Raw genomic sequence first — 11185 nt, forward strand, 5'->3', positions numbered from 1 at the left:
TTGCGTTTTGTTCGTCAGACAGAGTCTGGGTGCTAAAGTAGAAGCCTCTACGTCATGTCCATCTGGTCGACTCATTGTTTGTGATCTTTTGTTTTCGGGATTGGAATGGCGCGTAATATGCTTGTACGCACCGACTGTCACTGACGAAAGACGCATATTTTTCGAACAACTAAAGCAGTATACCAAATGTAATAGGCTCCTAATCATTATTGGCGATTTCAACTGCGTCCTTTCAGCCAAAGACAAAACTAGCGAACGACATTACAGGGATGCAAGTACGGCTGTCTTAAGCGATATAGTAAGAGAACATGGTTTGGAGGATGTGGCTGAATGTCTCGGTGGCGGCCGGACTATGCAGTACACCCACTTTCAGGCAGCCAGCCATGCCCGACTAGATAGGGCGTACGTGAGTGTAGAATTGGTACCGCTTTGCAAGGCATACCGTGTTAACGCCGTTTCATATAGTGACCACTGCTTGGTTAGCTTTGTAGTAGCTAGCACGAAAGAAACGAAAAGGGCCTTCGAGTGGCAACTATGGAAATAGAATTCGAATCTGCTGAGTGATGAAAAATTTATGGAGGAAGTAATGACGGAAGTTGAAAAAATGAAAGTTCGCAGTAAAAAGACGTTTAGAGAAAAATGGGAGAACTTCAAGCAGGTCGTTAAATTGAAGGCTTTGGAACGCTCGAGCGCTATAAGCAGAGAAAAAGGAGCAGAAGAAAAGCTCATGCGCAGAAACCTGGAAAAATTGCTCCTCGAAGAATGTAGAATGCCCGGCATGTTTCTTGAAGATATTCGAGCGTTGAAAAGTAAAACTGAGCGGTTCGATGTCGAAAGATACCGCGGTGCTATGGTTCGGGCAAAAGCCGAGCGACTGATAATGGCAGAAGCACCGTCAAAAAGTGCGTTGGGCACAGAAAAGTGGCATGCGCGTCGTAATCAGATAACAGAAATTGAACACGAGGGTGAAGTCAGCCATGACGCAGATGTTATCGAGCGTGCTTTCTTTGAGCACTTCAATGGTTTATTCGCCGCCAGCTCAGTTGATGTCGATCGTTTTAAAAAAAATTTTTTACCGCTGATGCCAAAGCTTGACAATAATACAAAAGAAATATTGGAGGAACCCAATTCGGAAGAGGAAGTTAACAGTGCTATTGAAAGTATGCATCCCGGGAAATCGCCTGGCCCGGATGGTCTGAGTTCGCCTTTTATAAGTGTTTCAAGTTTGAAATAACACCAGTCTTAGCCGACGTTTATAATGAGGCATTCGAGCTGAAAATATTACCCCCGTCCTTTTCATCATCTCACACTGTTCTTATACCAAAATCGGAAGACCCCGTTGCACTGCGCAAAGTACATTCTTACCGCCCAATCTGCCTCACTAATGGAGATTACAAGATATTCATGAAAATCCTAGCTAAAAGGTTGCAAACAGTCATTACGGAGCTCGTGGGGCCGCATCAGACGTGCGGCATTAAAGGTCGAACTATCCTCACGAATATACACGCAGCCCGGAGCATCCTCGAATGTTGCGACGCTATCGGTGCGCGAGTCGCAATGCTGCAAATCGACCTCGAGAAGGCTTTTGACAAGGTGCCTCATGAAATTCTGCTGTGCATCCTAGATTATGTGAATTTAGGGAAAATAATCAAAGAGGGGGTTGTCATGGCGTACCGAGACTGCTCAACGCGGCTAATCGTTAACAAGGTGGTGGGGAAGCGCATCCCAGTCAAGCGTTCGGTCCGTCAGGGTTGTTCTCTCTCACCACTATTGTTTTGTTTGTACATAGAGTCCTTTTGTTTGAGTGTCATAAAGAATGACTGTGTTCGTGGGTTTAAGCTGCACGAGGTTGAAGTCCAACTGTTGGCGTATGCGGACGATATTGCCATTTTTTGCGCGGACTCTGACAGCATAGCAGATGCTGTCAAATGCGTTACTAACTTCTGTGTTGCAAGTGGCAGCGCTGTAAACTGGGGAAAATGCCTTGGCTTTTGGCACGGTGACTGGGCAGAAACCCCAGACAGTTTTGCCAGCATAAGGTTTGTTACAACACCGATGAAATACTTGGGTGCCCCTTCGAATGCTACAAAGACAGCGACTCGTACTGGAGGAGAAAAGTGGATAACCTGCGGGAAAGAGTGAACAAGTGGAATGGCTGGAATTGGTCTATGTTTTCTAAAGCCACAATTTGCAACATATTCTTAGTGAGTAAAATTTCGTATATCTTACAAGTCTTACATTGTTCAAGGGTAAACATCCAAAAATTTCACCGTGTGTTCGCTGTCTTTGTGTGGGAATCGTCTTGGGAAAGATCGAGTCGGACCAATTTATTTCTTCGAGTGCGAAATGGAGGACTCGGCTTGTCGCATTTGTTTTTAAGACAGGTAGTCAATCGATTTTGTTTCTTTAGAGACGTCGACAACCCATTCCTTCGCACTGTCTGTCAACTTCGCCTGGGGCAACACTTGCCTAACATGGTTGTATCAACCTGCAGCGTACCTGGTGGTGTTTATGGCTTTCTCCGTGAAGTTGTACTTTCTTGTAGGTTTCTGTCAGTGCGGTTTTCACTTGAATACTTGAGTCAAGTCCGACGAAGAAAGTTGTACAAGGACCTACGTGATATATTTTTACCAGTGCCTTTGTATCGGTCCCTTTACAATGTATGCCATGGCCACACTGTACTAAAGCGCGTCAAGGCGATGAAAATATCGCCAGGTGCTAAGAATTTCTTTTTTAAATTACATACCGGTACGCTGACCGTCAAAACCTGGATGGCTGCAAAGGGGTTTTACGTTCCTTGGGGCACGCATTGCATAATATGCAGAAAGGAGGAGACAATTGAGCATGTATTCATTGACTGCGGGGATGCTGTTTTTCTTTGGGACGTGCTCCAGCGCACGATCAAAAAAGATTTCCCCATTGATGCATATGGCATCCGCTATTTGCAAATACAAAGTGACGATGGTACCCCATATGTTATGATAATGCTTATGGCTCTTCATAGCATTTGGAAATCCAGGATGGCAGCCATGCACTTTGATGTAGATGCACGAGCACCCACCCAGTACTTCAAAGAGTATATAAGAAATTTTGTGGATGAACAAAAGTTGGAGGAATTCCCCCCAGAATGGTTGCCGCGGGTCGAATTACTATCGACGATAAAAACATTTTAACAGATGCGTGGCCACATCGTTTGAGCCACGGTTTTTACAATGTTTTGGATTGTGTTGTGTATCAGTTAATATGTGTATTGTTTACGTGAGCCGAAAACAGGCAATAAAAAAAAAAGGGGTGTAGCTCAGAGGTAGAGCGCTTGCTTCGCATGTGAGAAGTCCCGGGTGCGAACCCCGGCACCTCCAAAGTGCTCTCGACTTTAGCGCTATCTTTTTAATGTGTTGTAATACTACGGCAGCTTGAAATGCGACGAGTGATTCTACTAAAACATTGCTGCCCTTTTCTTTTGAGATAGAAATATGTTTCTTTCTTTGTTAACAAAAAAATTGTATCACGTTGCAATGACGAGATGATTTTGTTTATTTCAAGTAATAATTTATTTTGTTGGTAAAAAAATCTGTTGAGCACCATCAAACGCATAAATAAGTGCTCCTGACATAACAGGGGTACAGCTCAGAGGTAGAGCGCTTGCTTCGCATGGAGAAGTCCCTGGTTCGAACCATGGCGCCTCCAGAGCTCTCTGAATTTTTGCGGGCCCTACGCGGTGGTCTAGTGGCTAAGGTACTCGGCTGCTGACCCGCAGGTCGCGGGTTCGTTTCCCGGCTGCGGCGGCTGCATTTCCGATGGAGGCGGAAATGTAGGCCTGTGTACTCGGATTTGGGTGCACGGTAAAGAACCCCGGGTGGTCGAAATTTCCGGAGCCCTCCACTACGGCGTCTCTCATAATCATGAGGTGGTTTTGGGACGTGCAACCCCACAAATCAATCAATTTGAACTTTTGCGCTATCTTTTTTGTGTTGTACTACTACGTTACCATGAAATGCGACGAGATAATCTACTAAAACATCGGTGACCTTTCCTTTATGATAGAAATGTGTTTCTATCTTTGTTGACAAAAAATTCATCGCGTTGCAATGACGAGATGATTTTGTTTATTTCGAGTAATAATTAATTGTTTTTGTGAAAATAATTTCTTGAGCACCATCAATAGCATACATAAGTGCTCCTGACATAACGGGGGTGTAGCTCAGAGGTAGAGCGCTTGCTTCGCATGTGAGAAGTCCCGGATTCGAACCGCGGCACCTCCAAAGTGCTCTCGACTTTAGCGCTATCTTTTTTATGTGTTGTAATACTACGGCAGCTTGAAATGCGACGAGTGATTCTACTAAAACATTGCTGCCCTTCTCTTTTATGATAGAAATATGTTTCTTTCTTTGTTAACAAAAAAATTGTATCACGTTGCAATGACGAGATGATTTTGTTTTTTTCGTGTAATAATTTATTTTGTTGTTAAAAAAACTGTTGAGCATAATCAAACGCATAAATAAGTGCTCCTGACATAACAGGGGTACAGCTCAGAGGTAGAGCGCTTGCTTCGCATGTGAGAAGTCCCTGGTTCGAACCGTGGTGCCTCCAGAGCTCTCTGAACTTTTGCGGGCCCTACGCGGTGGTCTAGTGGCTAAGGTACTCGGCTGCTGACCCGCAGGTTGCGGGTTCGTTTCCCGGCTGCGGCGGCTGCATTTCCGATGGAGGTGGAAATGTTGTAGGCCCATGTGCTCAGATTTGGGTGCACGTTAAAGAACCCCAGGTCGTCGAAATTTCCGGAGCCCTCCACTATGGCGTCTCTCATAATCATATGGTGGTTTTGGGACGTGAAACCCCACAAATCAATCAATTTGAACTTGTGCGCTATCTTTTTTGTGTTGTACTACTACGGCACCATGAAATGCGACGAGATAATCTACTAAAACATCGGTGCCCTTTCCTTTATGATAGAAATGTGTTTCTATCTTTGTTGACAAAAATTTATCGCGTTGCATTGACGAGATGATTTTGTTTATTTCGAGTAATAATTATTTTTTGTGAAAATAATTTCTTGAGCACCATCAATAGCATACATAAGTGCTCCTGACATAACGGAGTGAAGCTCAGAGGCAGAGCGCTTGCTTCGCATGTGAGAAGTCCCGGGTTCGAACCCCGGCACCTCCAAATTTCTCTCGACTTTAGCGCTATCTTTTTTATGTGTTGTAATACTACGGCAGCTTGAAATGCGACGAGTGATTCTACTAAAACATTGCTGCCCTTTTCTTTTATGATAGAAATATGTCATTTCTTTGTTAACAAAAAAATTGTATCATGTGTCAATGACGAGATGATTTTGTTTATTTCAAGTAATAATTTATTTTGTTGTTAAAAAAATCTGTTGAGCACCATCAAACGCATAAATAAGTGCTCCTGACATAACAGGGGTACAGCTCAGAGGTAGAGCGCTTGCTTCGCATGGAGAAGTCCCTGGTTCGAACCGTGGCGCCTCCAGAGCTCTCTGAATTTTTGCGGGCCCTAAGCGGTGGTCTAGTGGCTAAGGTACTCGGCTGCTGACCCGCAGGTCGCGGGTTCGTTTCACGGCGGCGGTGGCTGCATTTCCGATGGAGGCGAAAATGTTGTAGGCCTGTGTACTCAGATTTGGGTGCACGGTAAAGAACCCTGGGTGGTCGAAATTTCCGGAGCCCTCCACTACGGCGTCTCTCATAATCATGAGGTTGTTTTGGGACATGCAACCCCACAAATCAATCAATTTGAACTTGTGCGCTATCTTTTTTGTGTTGTACTACTAGTCACCATGAAATGCGACGAGATAATCTACTAAAATATCCTTGACCTTTCCTTTATGATAGAAATGTGTTTCTATCTTTGTTGACAAAAAATTTATCGCGTTGCATTGACGAGATGATTTTGTTTATTTCGAGTAATAATTAGTTTTTTCTTAAAATAATTTATTGAGCACCATGAATAGCATACATTAGTGCTCCTGACATAACGGGGGTGTAGCTCAGAGGTAGAGCGCTTGCTTCGCTTGTGAGATGTTCTTGGTTTGAACCGTGGCGCCTCCAGAGCTCTTTAAACTTTTGCGGCCCCTCCGCAGTCGTCTAGTGGCTAAGGTACTCGGCTGCTAACCCGCATTTCGTGGGTTCGTTTCCCGGCTGCGGTGGCTGCATTTCCGATGGAGGCGGAAATGTTGTAGGCCCGTGTGCTCAGATTTGGGTGCACGGTAAGGAACCCCGGGTGGTCGAAATTTCCGGAGCCCTCCACTACGGCGTCTCTCATAATCATGAGGTGGTTTTGGGACGTGCAACCCCACAAATCAATCAATTTGAACTTTTGCGCTAACTTTTTTGTGCTGTACTACTACGGCACCATGAAATGCGACGAGATAATCTACTAAAACATCGGTGCCCTTTCCTTTATGATAGAAATGTGTTTCTATCTTTGTTGACAAAAAACTTATCGCGTTGCAATGACGAGATGATTTTGTTTATTTCGAGTAATAATTATTTTTTGTGAAAATAATTTCTTGAGCACCATCAATAGCATACATAAGTGCTCCTGACATAACGGGGGTGTAGCTCAGAGGTAGAGCGCTTGCTTCGCATGTGAGAAGTCCCGGGTTCGAACCGTGGCACCTCCAAAGTGCTCTCGACTTTAGCGCTATCTTTTTTATGTGTTGTAATACTACGGCAGCTTGAAATGCGACGAGTGATTCTACTAAAACATTGCTGCCCTTCTCTTTTATGATAGAAATATGTTTCTTTCTTTGTTAAGAAAAAAATTGTATCACGTTGCAATGACGAGATGATTTTGTTTATTTCGAGTAATAATTTATTTTGTTGTTAAAAAATCTGTTGAGCACCATCAAACGCATAAATAAGTGCTCCTGACATAACAGGGGTACAGCTCAGAGGTAGAGCGCTTGCTTCCCATGGAGAAGTCCCTGGTTCGAACCACGGCGCCTCCAGAGCTCTCTGACTTTTTGCGGGCCCTAAGCGGTGGTCTAGTGGCTAAGGTACTCGGCTGCTGACCCGCAGGTCGCGGGTTCATTTCCCGGCGGCGGCGGCTGCATTTCCGACGGAGGCGGAAATGTTGTAGGCCTGTGTACTCAGATTTGGGTGCACGGTAAAGAACCCTGAATGGTCGAAATTTCCGGAGCCCTCCACTACGGCGTCTCTCATAATCATGAGGTTGTTTTGGGACGTGCAACCCCACAAATCAATCAATTTGAACTTGTGCGCTATCTTTTTTGTGTTGTACTACTACGTCACCATGAAATGCGACGAGATAATCTAATAAAACATCGTTGACCTTTCCTTTATGATAGAAATGTGTTTCTATCTTTGTTGACAAAAAATTTATCGCGTTGCATTGACGAGATGATTTTGTTTATTTCGAGTAATAATTAGTTTTTTGTTAAAATAATTTATTGAGCACCATGAATAGCATACATTAGTGCTCCTGACATAACGGGGGTGTAGCTCAGAGGTAGAGCGCTTGCTTCGCTTGTGAGATGTTCTTGGTTTGAACCGTGGCGCCTCCAGAGCTCTCTAAACTTTTGCGGCCCCTCCGCAGTCGTCTAGTGGCTAAGGTACTCGGCTGCTAACCCGCAGGTCGTGGGTTCGTTTCCCGGCTGCGGTGGCTGCATTTCCGATGGAGGCGGAAATGTTGTAGGCCCGTGTGCTCAGATTTGGGTGCACGGTAAGGAACCGCGGGTGGTCGAAATTTCCGGAGCCCTCCACTACGGCGTCTCTCATAATCATGAGGTGGTTTTGGGACGTGCAACCCCACAAATCAATCAATTTGAACTTTTGCGCTAACTTTTTTGTGCTGTACTACTACGGCACCATGAAATGCGACGAGATAATCTACTAAAACATCGGTGCCCTTTCCTTTATGATAGAAATGTGTTTCTATCTTTGTTGACAAAAAACTTATCGCGTTGCAATGACGAGATGATTTTGTTTATTTCGAGTAATAATTATTTTTTGTGAAAATAATTTCTTGAGCACCATCAATAGCATACATAAGTGCTCCTGACATAACGGGGGTGTAGCTCAGAGGTAGAGCGCTTGCTTCGCATGTGAGAAGTCCCGGGTTCGAACCGTGGCACCTCCAAAGTGCTCTCGACTTTAGCGCTATCTTTTTTATGTGTTGTAATACTACGGCAGCTTGAAATGCGACGAGTGATTCTACTAAAACATTGCTGCCCTTCTCTTTTATGATAGAAATATGTTTCTTTCTTTGTTAAGAAAAAAATTGTATCACGTTGCAATGACGAGATGATTTTGTTTATTTCGAGTAATAATTTATTTTGTTGTTAAAAAATCTGTTGAGCACCATCAAACGCATAAATAAGTGCTCCTGACATAACAGGGGTACAGCTCAGAGGTAGAGCGCTTGCTTCCCATGGAGAAGTCCCTGGTTCGAACCACGGCGCCTCCAGAGCTCTCTGACTTTTTGCGGGCCCTAAGCGGTGGTCTAGTGGCTAAGGTACTCGGCTGCTGACCCGCAGGTCGCGGGTTCATTTCCCGGCGGCGGCGGCTGCATTTCCGACGGAGGCGGAAATGTTGTAGGCCTGTGTACTCAGATTTGGGTGCACGGTAAAGAACCCTGAATGGTCGAAATTTCCGGAGCCCTCCACTACGGCGTCTCTCATAATCATGAGGTTGTTTTGGGACGTGCAACCCCACAAATCAATCAATTTGAACTTGTGCGCTATCTTTTTTGTGTTGTACTACTACGTCACCATGAAATGCGACGAGATAATCTAATAAAACATCGTTGACCTTTCCTTTATGATAGAAATGTGTTTCTATCTTTGTTGACAAAAAATTTATCGCGTTGCATTGACGAGATGATTTTGTTTATTTCGAGTAATAATTAGTTTTTTGTTAAAATAATTTATTGAGCACCATGAATAGCATACATTAGTGCTCCTGACATAACGGGGGTGTAGCTCAGAGGTAGAGCGCTTGCTTCGCTTGTGAGATGTTCTTGGTTTGAACCGTGGCGCCTCCAGAGCTCTCTAAACTTTTGCGGCCCCTCCGCAGTCGTCTAGTGGCTAAGGTACTCGGCTGCTAACCCGCAGGTCGTGGGTTCGTTTCCCGGCTGCGGTGGCTGCATTTCCGATGGAGGCGGAAATGTTGTAGGCCCGTGTGCTCAGATTTGGGTGCACGGTAAGGAACCCCGGGTGGTCGAAATTTCCGGAGCCCTCCACTACGGCGTCTCTCATAATCATGAGGTGGTTTTGGGACGTGCAACCCCACAAATCAATCAATTTGAACTTTTGCGCTAACTTTTTTGTGCTGTACTACTACGGCACCATGAAATGCGACGAGATAATCTACTAAAACATCGGTGCCCTTTCCTTTATGATAGAAATGTGTTTCTATCTTTGTTGACAAAAACTTATCGCGTTGCAATGACGAGATGATTTTGTTTATTTCGAGTAATAATTATTTTTTGTGAAAATAATTTCTTGAGCACCATCAATAGCATACATAAGTGCTCCTGACATAACGGGGGTGTAGCTCAGAGGTAGAGCGCTTGCTTCGCATGTGAGAAGTCCCGGGTTCGAACCGCGGCACCTCCAAAGTGCTCTCGACTTTAGCGCTATCTTTTTTTTGTGTTGTAATACTACGGCAGCTTGAAATGCGACGAGTGATTCTACTAAAACATTGCTGCCCTTCTCTTTTATGATAGAAATATGTTTCTTTCTTTGTTAAGAAAAAAAATTGTATCACGTTGCAATGACGAGATGATTTTGTTTATTTCGAGTAATAATTTATTTTGTTGTTAAAAAATCTGTTGAGCACCATCAAACGCATAAATAAGTGCTCCTGACATAACAGGGGTACAGCTCAGAGGTAGAGCGCTTGCTTGGCATGTGAGAAGTCCCTGGTTCGAACCGTGGTGCCTCCAGAGCTCTCTGAACTTTTGCGGGCCCTACGCGGTGGTCTAGTGGCTAAGGTACTCGGCTGCTGACCCGCAGGTTGCGGGTTCATTTCCCGGCTGCGGCGGCTGCATTTCCGATGGGGCGGAAATGTTGTAGGCCCGTGTACTCAGATTTGGGTGCACGGTGAAGAACTTCGGGTGGTCGAAATTTCCGGAGCCCTCCACTATGGCATCTCTCATAATCATGAGGTGCTTTTGGGACATGCAACCCCACAAATCAATCAATTTGAACTTTTGCGCTAACTTTTTTGTGTTGTACTACTACGGCACCATGAAATGCGACGAGATAATATAGTAAAACTTCGGTGCCCTTTCCTTTATGATAGAAATGTGTTTCTATCGTTGTTGACAAAAAACTTATCGCGTTGCAATGACGAGATGATTTTGTTTATTTCGAGTAAAAATTATTTTTTGTGAAAATAATTTCTTGAGCACCATCAATAGCATACATAAGTGCTCCTGACATAACGGGGGTGTAGCTCAGAGGTAGAGCGCTTGCTTCGCATGTGAGAAGTCCCGGGTTCGAACCCCGGTCCTCCAAAGTGCTCTCGACTTTAGCGCTATCTTTTTAATGTGTTGTAATACTACGGTAGCTTGAAATGCAACGAGTGATTCTACTAAAACATTGCTGCCCTTTTCTTTTATGATAGAAATATGTTTCTTTCTTTGTTAACAAAAAATTGTATCATGTTGCAATGACGAGATGATTTTGTTTATTTCGAGTAATAATTTATTTTTTGTTAAAATAATCTGTTGAGCACCATCAAACGCATAAATAAGTGCTGCTGACATAACGGGGGTGTAGCTCAGAGGTAGAGTGCTTGCTTCGCATCTGAGAAGTCCCGGGTTCGAACCCCGCCACCTCCAGAGCTCTCTGAACTTTTGCGGCCCTTCCGCGGTGGTCTAGTGGATAAGGTACTCGGCTGCTGACCCGCAGGTCACGGGTTCGTTTCCCGGCTGCGGCGGCTGCATTTCCGATGGGGGCGGAAATGTTGTAGGCCCGTGTGCTCAGATTTGGGTTCACGTTAAAGAACCCCAGGTGGTCGAAATTTCCGGAGCCCTCCACTACGGCGTCTCTCATAATCATGAGGTGGTTTTGGGACTGCAACCCCACAAATCAATCAATTTGAACTTTTGCGCTAACTTTTTTGTGTTGTACTGCTACGGCACCATGAAATACGACGAGATAATCTACTAAAACATCGGTGCCCTTTCCTTTATGATAGAA

At 44.6% G+C, this 11185-nt stretch overlaps 1 non-coding gene across 1 annotated transcript; it reads left to right on the plus strand.

The window, feature by feature from the left end:
- Positions 1-9523: 9523 nt before the first annotated feature.
- Positions 9524-9595, plus strand: TRNAA-CGC (transfer RNA alanine (anticodon CGC)). Its single transcript has one exon. It is a non-coding gene; the product is annotated as a tRNA-Ala (tRNA).
- The last annotated feature ends 1590 nt before the right edge of the window (positions 9596-11185 follow it).

The sequence above is a fragment of the Rhipicephalus microplus genome, chromosome X (assembly GCF_043290135.1).
Source record: "Rhipicephalus microplus isolate Deutch F79 chromosome X, USDA_Rmic, whole genome shotgun sequence".
In the NCBI taxonomy this organism is placed as follows: domain Eukaryota; kingdom Metazoa; phylum Arthropoda; class Arachnida; order Ixodida; family Ixodidae; genus Rhipicephalus; species Rhipicephalus microplus.